The sequence below is a fragment of the Sinocyclocheilus anshuiensis genome, unplaced genomic scaffold, assembly GCF_001515605.1.
Source record: "Sinocyclocheilus anshuiensis isolate Anshui unplaced genomic scaffold, SAMN03320099.WGS_v1.1 scaffold106, whole genome shotgun sequence".
Classification (NCBI taxonomy): domain Eukaryota; kingdom Metazoa; phylum Chordata; class Actinopteri; order Cypriniformes; family Cyprinidae; genus Sinocyclocheilus; species Sinocyclocheilus anshuiensis.
In genome coordinates this window covers 351,827-362,760 of record NW_015542347.1, presented here as the reverse complement: position 1 = coordinate 362,760, position 10,934 = coordinate 351,827, and the positions used below count along the sequence as shown (strand labels likewise).

The 10,934-nt window shown below is 37.9% G+C and overlaps 1 protein-coding gene across 9 annotated transcripts in view; it reads right to left on the bottom strand.

Moving 5' to 3' along the window:
- The window catches only part of LOC107691417 (disks large-associated protein 1-like), a 141,686-nt gene that overhangs the window by 93,948 nt on the left and 36,804 nt on the right, over nucleotides 1–10,934 (bottom strand). The window lies entirely within an intron of this gene.

Sequence of the window (10,934 nt, the reverse complement as noted above, 5' to 3'; positions counted from 1 at the left end):
AACTCTGCAGGGCTGCGGCTCTCCAGGACCGACGTTCGCCACCCCTGAACTATATTGTGGGGGGAAAAAACTATAAAAATCAACTGCATTTCTTAATATCATCCTAGCTGGGATTATCTGAACATTGTTCATGCTATACACTGATCAGCCACAACATTAAACCCACTGATAGGTGAAGTCAATAACATTGATTATATCGTTACAACAAAAGACAATGCATTGCAGTTTACAGCGTATGGCAGTGTTTCTCAACCCTGGTCCTGGGCGCCCCCCAACCCTGCACATTTTGTGTGTCTCCCTAATCAAACACACCTGATTCAACTCATTAGCTCATTAGAAGAAACGCCAGGACCTGAAATGGGTGTGTCAGATAAGGGAGACATACAAAATGAGCAGTGTTGGGGGGCGCCCAGGACCAGGGTTGAGAAACACTGGTGTATGGCATAGCTGCAGACCAGTCTCAGAGTGCTCATGATGAAGCCTATCCACCGCAAAAAGCACCTACATTGGCGATGTGAGCGTCAGAACTAGACCATGAAACAATAGAAGAAGGTTGCCTGATCTGATAAATCATGCTTTCTTTTAGATCAGGTGGATGGTCGGGTTTGTGTGCGATTTTTAACTGGGGAAGAGATAGCAGCAGGATGCCTTATGGGAAGAAGGCAGGCCAGCGTAGGAGGTGTTATGCTCTGGGCAAGGTTCTGCTGGGAAAACTTGGGTCCTGGCATTCATGTGGATGTCACTTTAACACATACCACCTACCTATAGATTGTTTCAGACCATTTACACCCCTTCATAGCAACAATGTTTCCTGATGGCAGTGGCCTACTTCAGCAGGATAATGCACCCTGACACACTGCAACAATTCAGGAATGGTTTGAGGAACATGACAGAATTCAAGAAGAATTCAAGGTGTTGCCTTGGCCTCCAAATTATGAACACTATATGAACACTTCATAAATATGTAACAATGAATGACAACATCTGCAGATGGATATTGGATGTTTGGTGTTCCCAAGGTGAGATGGAGGATGAGCTAAACAGATGGTGGTTTAAGTTAGGAGGAAGTATTGGCAGCACTTGTAGAGGATCGTGGATATAGTAGTTGTTGGGCTGAGCGAATATGGAGGCAACCAGCTTTTTATTTCCTCTGTATGGCATATTTTATGAAGGAACTACAGCTACAGGAACTACAGCTGTCAAGTTTACCAAATGGTTGTTTGATTAAAGGGATAATTCACCCAAAAATGAAAATTCTGTCATTAATTATTCACCCCCATGTCCTTCCAAACCAGTAAGAACTTCATTCATCTTTGGAAAACAAATTAAGATATTTTTGATGAAATCCTAGAGCTTTCTGACCCTGAATAGAAAGAAACTCAACTACCACGTTCAAGGCCCAGAAAGGACATCGTTAAAATAGTCCATGTGACATCAGTGGTTTATTGCGTCGTGGTACTCTCATGAATGTGCATCGAAGACTGACACGGAAGAGAAGAAATTGTTGAATATAGTTATTTTCGTTTTCTTTGCACACAAAAAGTATTCCCATAGCTTCATAAAATTACAGTTGAAGCACTGATGTCACATGGGATATTTTAACAATGTCCTTACTACCTTTCTGGGCCTTGAATGTGGTAGTTGCGATTCTTTCTTTGCAGGATCAGAAAGCTCTAGGATTTCATCAAAAATATCTTAATTTGTGTTCCGAAGATGAATGAAGGTCTTACGGGTTTGGAACGACATGAGGGTGAGTAATTAATGCCAGAATTTTCATTTTTGGGTGAACTATCCCTTTAATTATAGTATATTGGAATATTGGAGTCAGAATATTGGAGTCAGATATACTGGGGTTCCCTAGGAGGGTGCAGGAACTTGTATACCTTGAGGTTAAATATGGATGCAAAAAAACTTTAGTTTCTAAGAACGTTCCAAATGATTGGAACAAGCCGATAAATCACTTCTATTGATTAATGGTCACAACTACCGATCACATTGTTATGCCGCAGAAGACATAAGTATGTATGGCGGTGTCACGAATATGAAAAGCTCCATCTCTCTCTCTCTCTCTCTCTCTCTCTCTCTCTCTCTCTCTCTATCTATCTATCTGTATGTCTGTATGTCTGTGTCTCCCTTTGTCTTTCTTTCTCACTCTCTTTTTGCCCCTGCTGTTGGGAGCGATTTCAATTTCACGCTCAGCTGGGACACATCATCCACTCCAGCTTCACACCTCCCCGTCAGCATGCTGTGGGCTCCCACCAACAAGTTCAATCAACATCAACAACACATGGTATGCATGGAAAGATGAACACCTATTTCTATGCATATGGCTATTATACACACTAGGTGGCTGATGGAGTCTCATAAATGTGGTTATAGATGAACGCATGACAGCCTAAATAGAGTTTAAGTCTTACACATATCTTGAAGGTCAGGCTACACCTGAAGCCTGGGAAAATATGTTGAGAACCTATGAACAGTTCACGTAAGTAAGAGAAATGCAGAAAATCTGAATAAAGAGACGAAGTAATTGTTAAAAGGAGAGATACTTTCTACATACTATATAAACAGGCAGTATATGAGATTAGGATAGGATTAGTATGTCCCATCATACATTGGAAATAGTATGGCAAAGGTGCCCAGATGGCTTCCAATTTTCTGTGGATTTTCAGTGTACATCTGTGCATGATTTTAGGCTAATATCTTCCATAAATTCTTGCACTATATATAGGGCTGCACGATTAATCGCATGCGATATTTAACTTAGTAAAGTCGGTTCTGTAATTAGCGTGCTTTCACATGGAGCAGCATTAACTACACAGAGCCGTTGTTCACTGACGAGCTGCGCTAAACCACGTTCATATTCGCGCGATTTTTTGCGCTTCTCATCAGTGAACAACGGCTCTGTGTAGTTAATGCTGCTCAATGTGAAAGCCCGCAGGTGATGGAGATTTACCGCTGATTACAGAACCGGCTTTCTGACAAGATGCGCGTTAAATATCGCATGCGATTAATCGTGCAGCCCTAACTATATATAAACACTTTTCTCTCAATAACAATACACTTACATAAAGGGAGAACGGACTAGTTATTACACCTGAACTTCAGTGAATAGATTTTTCAGTGTATATTCATATTGGAAAATACATTTTTGAATAGACATACTCTAAAGTCAACACCGAGTTATCGCACATCATCAATCTCTCTGCCCCACATCCATTTTTTTCCACTTAAACCCTCACCCTGGCCCCTGAGGAGAACTGGAAAACTAATACACTCTCAGTGTGCATTTAATGAGGATTGCAAATGAACTTTAGCATTGCCCTCAGACTAAAGTGAAGATTGAGTTTCAGTAGGCATGTTTGCAGACAGTCGTGTCTGAAGAGGTGTCCGTCGCATTAGTGACCCTTATGACTTCACTAAAAAACTCACTCTTATGTCATGACACTGCCACGCTCATTCATATTCACAAGCTCCCCATGAATTATGCATCATTATGCAAAAATAAGGATTAAAAAGAGTGGAGAAATTGACTATGACCTATGCAAAATATACAGAAAGAGAGATGGGATGGAAAGAAAGAGAGAGTGCTGGGAGAATAGGGTGACGGGAAACAAAAAGACACCTTATCTGAAATCTACAGTGCAGTGGTGTTATCTTCACGATCGAGTTGAGCGCTTGAGTTGTCCACTTTAACATGCATCAGCATAAGAAACCAAGATGCTGAGCTACAGTTTATTCTAATGTAATTCTACCAGAACAACTTGGTGCAGTTGGAAAATGAGCAAGAAGGTTATTGAAGATGCAATCAGGTGTTTTCAACTTTCGTGTCCTAGGGGTTGATTTTTATTAAAACTATGGATTTTCATTTTGTTATATGAAGAAATTGTCTTTGAAACTTTTTACCATTCCTTCATCAGCTACATTTACATAAATGTTTTTTTTTTATATTCCCTTGTTTCAGAACTAGTCTTTTGATCTTGAAATAGGAAAATATATAATAAAAACATGAATTGCTACATTCTAAAAACTATTATGATCTAAACAAAGAGTGAAATAAACAATTTAAATATTTAATGTGAAAATTGTTTATTTGTAATTGTTCAAATTGTCACAAAGTTTCATACATTTCCACCAAACCAATCCATTTTAAAGGTTTTTCAAAAGTTGACTTGGTTAACAGAGTCAACAGTGTCTTTGAAGAGCTTAGTATGAAATATGACTTGATTTATATCACTTCTGAGCAGAATGTTTAACTATACAAAATGTCCAGTGAAGCTATATTTGTCATTTGTCACTATATTTGCACATTTATGCAAAAGTGTGTAAATATTTAATTGTGCGTATTTTGGATTCATACAATTCTATCTATGACATTAGCTTCAGCAAGAGAAAGGAGTCAGCCATTCTAATACAAAAATATTTCAAATGTTATTTTTACTACATTCTGGTGAAAATACATTTATTGTCTACTGATGGACATTATTAAATGACAACTGTAAGAATGTAAAAAGTGGTTTTAGAGTTTATTTATAAACCAAAATTGCTCACAGAAACACTATAAACTACATATAACATTGTCGTCTTAAAACTACAATGTGATGTGTGCCCTTTTGCTTCCTGTCTCTTTCTCACCTAATTTTTCTCTTCGATTGCAACAAACTGACCCATATCTAGAACAGTCAGCATCCATGAGGATTATGGGTGATAACCGTGTATACACACACACACACAGACACAAATGAACACGCACACACACAATCAAGTTTTGCTGATTGTCTATGCCGTGCCCTTCGAAAGAGGATTATAGTGGCCGTGAAAAGGCCGTGAATTATTGACAAAAAAAGGGACTGGATTTAGATTTCAGGCCAGCCGGGGCTAAACAGGAAAGAGAGGGAGAGAGAAAGGTCATCCAAGACCAGTAAGCAGTTAGAGGCACTACGTATATTTGGTTTTCCTTGGGTTTTCGCATGCTCTTCAAGTAATGAGCTCAATTACAGCACTCATGGAATCCTTCCTGATGGATCAGCAGCTATCAGTGATTCAGTTGAACACCTACAATCGTGCCATCTCAGGAAGGGTACAATCCAATATCTATCAGGTCTCTGGGGACAAAAGCTTTTCAGATGCCATTGCTTTTTTTTTCCCCTCATAATTGTAGTCTACTGGGTACAATCGCTGCTGGGCAGCTGTGCGCTCATGTGGAAGACAGAGCGGCTATACCGCAATGCACTTTGAGCCTTCATTCTGACATTACAAGATTTAAGCAATTTTAAATGTGTCTATGTGGATCAAAGAGCTTCAGGAGAACCTGGTAGGCTGGGAAAGGCTTAGCTCACTGTTGAGTAAGCAAAAAGTGGCCTCAGGAGAAATTTGCAAGTGAAATTTTCTCAGCACTCCAGTGTGGATTTGTTTGGCAGGCACCAAGCTGGGCTACTTAAGAGCACAAGGCAATAATTGTGTCATATTTATCAAACTTTACCAGACTTATGATTTTAACTTGGTTAAATAATTAATAATTCACTTTTCATATACTTATAATTTCCCATATTGTAACAGAGACGCTGGAGTTTGGTTAGAATCCATGAGCGGAAGTTTATTAAAGGTCAAGGCTTTAAACAGATGTCGATAATCAGGCAGAGGGTCAAAGTCAGAGAAGCAAGCAGATCATTCGTCATACACAGGGGCAGAAGCAGAGACAATAGTGGAAAGGCAGGCAATGAGTCCAAACACAAACGTCAGTCCAATCAGGCGTCAGAACAAAAGGGGCAGAGTACAAATACCGTGAGTCAAGAAGTCAGGCAGAATCATACACAAGGAATCAATCAGGAACAGAGGAACAATAACGCTTGGTAAGGCAGATGAACTGGCAATACTTCACGACCAACACATGGACTGGTCTCAGTTTATATGAGAGTCAAACAGGAAATGGAAGCAGAGGAAGCAGAGGGAGTGGAGCACGGTCAGTACTCGGGCGAGGGCTCCCTCTGCTGGCTTGGCGTTACACATATACTGTGCCATATGTAGAGACCAGACATTGGCAACCATCTAAAAAACCCTAGGAGCCATATATCAACACCCTAGCAACCATCTAGAATACCTCAGCAACTCCTAACAACCACTTAGCAAAAGCCTATATATCACCCTTGATGGTTGCCCCAACAATACCCTAACAACCACCTAGACAGGCCCTTGCAAACATCTACAATACACTGGCACCCACTTAGCAACACCCTAGAAACCATATTGAAAACCCCAGCAACAACTTAGCAACCATCTACAACCCTAACAACCAGCAATGCCCAAGCAAACATCTTTAAGAACCCAGCAACCACTACAAACCAAGTGTGCCGCACGAGTCTTAAAAAGTGAAGTCATTGCGTTTCGATTGCCCCCCAGGTGGCTAGTCCCAGTATAGGTCATAAACCCGCCCTCTCCATGCAATCTAATGGGACATGGGACAAACTAAATAATTAAATTTCACTTCAAATAATTTTTTTCCAAAGATGGCTTTTGTCATTTGAGTTCAAGTGTTCGTTTTTTAAATAATGTTGGTTTTAGTTAGTTAAGTGATGCTATAAAAACGGGAGTGTGACGTCATGATTGACAGCTGAGACTTGACAGCTTCTCTGAGTGAACTGAGGTGCCAATGGACTTTTTCGGGATCCTTAGGAGGATATTGGAGTTGTATTTAACTTATTTTAAATATTGGAGTTGTATTTACCTTATTTTAACACAATCCTCTCAGCAGACAAAAACTGGAGCAGTCAGGCTAATTAAAACAGGGTCAGGGGCGTATGCTTGCGATCGACTCTGCGGGAGTGTGGGCGGGACGCGGCTCCACTTCGCTCACTACTGTGCAGACTCTGGTCCCGAGTTCTCTACTGCGCAGACTCCGGTTCCAAATCAGCGCAATATGGCCGCGCCCTGTTGGGACAATGGCGGCTTCACTTTTCTTCAATGGAAGAGATTGTCGTCCATCTTTTTTTACAGTCTATGCTACAAACCCATCATTTCCGTCATTTATGAGACAAGGCTTCCCTGCCATTTACAGAAGTTTCTGTCATTTATGAGACAATGCTTTCCCACCACTGACAGAATTTTCCGTCATTTATGAGACAAGGCTTTCCCGCCATTGACAGAATTTTCCGTCATTTATGAGACAAGGCTTTCCCGTATGCCTCCATATTCCTGCCATTGACAGAATTTTCTGTCATTCATGAGACAATGTTTCCCCTCCATTGATGGCATTTTCTGGCTTTCCATGTTTTAACCGGTATACGGTAGGAAGTGCTATTGTACATCTCAAACACAGGTGAAGAAGAAGCAGAAGCAAGCGATTGCATAGGCAGATGCATATGCTAAATAAAGCAATCATCAAACATTAAACAGCATATAAATCAAAACAATCTACTGTTACCAAATTTAATGTCAACCCAGGATATGGTATAGGACTGCAAGTTTTGGGGGTGTTGATGGAAGCACTCTACTCTATCTATGTTTTGATCATTGTTTAATTGTTTTGATCAGCATGATTTTCTCATTTTTTTTATAAAAATTTTGCTTTTTCATGAAACTTGCCCAAATTCAAGGGTTGATAAAAAGAAGAAAGCATGAAGCAAGAGTAAAACTTTTTATTAAAGCAGAGTTCTTTCTTTTGACATACTGCATGTTCAGATATTCATACAACAATATCTTCTAAGGGCCATTAAAGTTTTGTGAAAATGAACAAAAATGCTGACAGTGGCTGGCAACATTAAAAAAATAAATAAAACGCTGATGGGGAAAGCATTAATATTACCCAATAATAATAAACAATTTATATGTTTATTATAGACCCGTTCAAAAAAATAAAAACACACATACTGTTCCCTAACATTTCAAAGAGAGGCATCTGTTGAGCCAGAGGCCTTACTGCAAAAAAAAAAAAAAAAGCCATGGGACGCAGAGCCAAAAAACACACACAGATGCTTACGCACAAACAAATACATGCATTCAAACAAACAGATCACAGCAGTTCTGCGTCAGTGCTAATTGTGTTCTGTTCATAATGCAGCATAATATACAGACATTAACATTCAGGATACACACTCTACTGTTCATGATCCACTGCCTCGCATTTTCTAAACACATGTGCGCGCATACACACTGTCATCACTCACATATGGCTTCTCTGGTGTGCATGGGCAAACACAGACCCACATCTACACACACAGACACACAAGGGTATGCCACTGTTGTTTAGGAACTTTAGGGCTGAAGCACTCTACTGTAAATCAGGCCACATCAGCATTACGTTTGCACATCCACAGCATGAAAATGAGATGTGGCTGCACGCACACACACACAGACATGGAATGCAAATTCTGTGTGCATCATGTAATAATAGAGTAAATGAGTGGGTAGATGACAAGTGGGATAAAAATAAGAGAGATAAAGCACAAGCAAAATCAACACAGTAGGTACATTTGCATTGTATATAGTATAGAATCAGAATAGCAGAAGAAAGGAAAGAGGTAAATGTTGCAAGCCGGATTCAAACTCATATAATCTGCATGGGTTCCAGAGGTCAATGTTTAGGAGTATGTGTGCTAACTGCCTTTCTTAGTTTCAATGTAAGCACCAGGTGATTACAAATTTTGTAATGTTTTAAATATATTGCTACATATTAGTGCTGTCAAACGATTAATCGCGATTAATTGCATCCAAAATAAAAAAATTGGTTTACATAATATGTGTGTGTACTATATTTATTATGTATATATAAATACACACACATGCATGTATATTTAAGAAAAATATGTTGTTTTTATATTAAATATATTTTATATAATATAACTTATATGAATATAAATATATACATGTAAATATTTTCAAAATATATATGGTGTGTGTGTATTTATGTATACATAATAAATATACACAGTACACACATATATTATGTAAACAAAAACGTATTTTTGACAGCATTACTACATATATATATTTTTAATAGCATACAACAAATACACACATTAATAATTATTAATTAACAATTTAATTATTCACATTTATTAGTAAATAATAATATGAACCATTTAATACATTAATTTAAATACTGAAATACAATTATTGTTTTTTTTTTAGGTTTTAATTTTTAGATTTCTCAATTTACAGATTTACTACCAATGACGCTGATTACATTGGTACGCCAGTAGGTGGCTACAAGTAACTGTCTTTGTGATTGAGTCACTGAATCATTTATTCAAACAATTAGTTCAAACACACTTCATTCATTCAGGAACAAAACAAATGGCATTCAAAAAATGACTGAATGATTCCGAAAGTTACATGAAAATTCCACAAATTTCCACGAAAAGTGCAAAAAAGTGTGAAGTCACAAATACATAAAACCACATACACTTGCTTCAAATAACACACTTGTGGTAATGCATTATTAAACTGCTCTTAGAGATCGATATAAGACCTTTAATTACATAAGATATCCATTACATCCAATATGTCTTTTACAGAGATCATTCCGGTCAGCAAAGTCAATCATTATCTGATCAACTGACTCCATCTGGAAGGCACACAGACGAGTTGAAGACTTGTGTGAACTCTCTCACTTAAAAATGAAGCGTCAGGGTTGTTGGTGTCTTAGGAGTGTACTTAAAGGGAAACAAGGATAGCTAAAATACCATCAGACAGGAGAATGCCAAGTTAATTAAGGTTTAATTTTAGTCGATTAGCCTGAGAGAAGATACACCCTGAGCCTGAACCAGCATGTAAAAAAAAAAAAAGAAACCAGAACGAGGGATGAAAGACGCTCAGCTAAAGGGAGAATGGAAAGTAGCACAAGGACAATACACATGCAAGTAAACAACAATATTTAGGCCTACATTTATTCAGCTTTGTCAGATTGTGAAGATGGCGAGTGGTACAGATCATACCAAGTGAAATAATGTTGAGTTCATACTTTATTCTGAACTATTTTCATCTGTTTGGTTTTATTTAAATTCAAAATGAAACAAGCAATTTATTTGGTTAAAATGTATGAGACTAAAACAACTGGTGTATATACAGTGGGTACGGAAAGTTTCTCATTTGCTCTGACATGCACTGTGAGCTGTAAGGTCTTATATAGACAGGTGTGTGGCTTTCCTAATCAAGTCCAATCAGTATAATCAAACACAGCTGGACTCAAATGAAGGTGTAGAACCATCTCAAGGATGATCAGAAGAAATGGACAGCACCTGAGTTAAATATATGAGTGTCACAGCAAAGGGTCTGAATACTTAGGACCATGTGATATTTCAGTTTTTCTTTTTTAATAAATCTGCAAAAATGTCAACAATTCTGTGTTTTTCTGTCAATATGGGGTGCTGTGTGTACATTAATGAGGAAAAAAAATTAACTTAAATGATTTTAGCAAATGGCTGCAATATAACAAAGAGTGAAACATTTAAGGGGGTCTGAATACTTTCCGTACCCACTGTATATATATAAATAAAAGCACATTCAGGTTATAAATAAATAAAGTGAAAATAAAGAAAATTAAATTATTAGTACTATAACAGTGATGTTATCATTTACAGAGTGAGAAATATCCATCACATTAAGTTTATTACTTTGCTTATGTTAAAACTTTGTATTCCAAATTGATGGAAATTTTATATGAAATTCAAATACAGAAATCTTTTTTGAATGTATGCATACATCCACAGTAAGCTGCAGTGTGCTTATGTGTGGGTTAAACGTTTTACTTCACACATACCATAAAAACACAAACAAAATCTACAGCTGCTGGATTAAATCTATAAGATGATCACACATATACACTTTCAAATATCACTGGGTTACGAGTAAATGGGTAAACACACAGATATGCTCGCTCGTGAAAAGGGTTAATGAGATAACTCTTAAAGGGGTCATATGATGCTTTTTTAAAGATC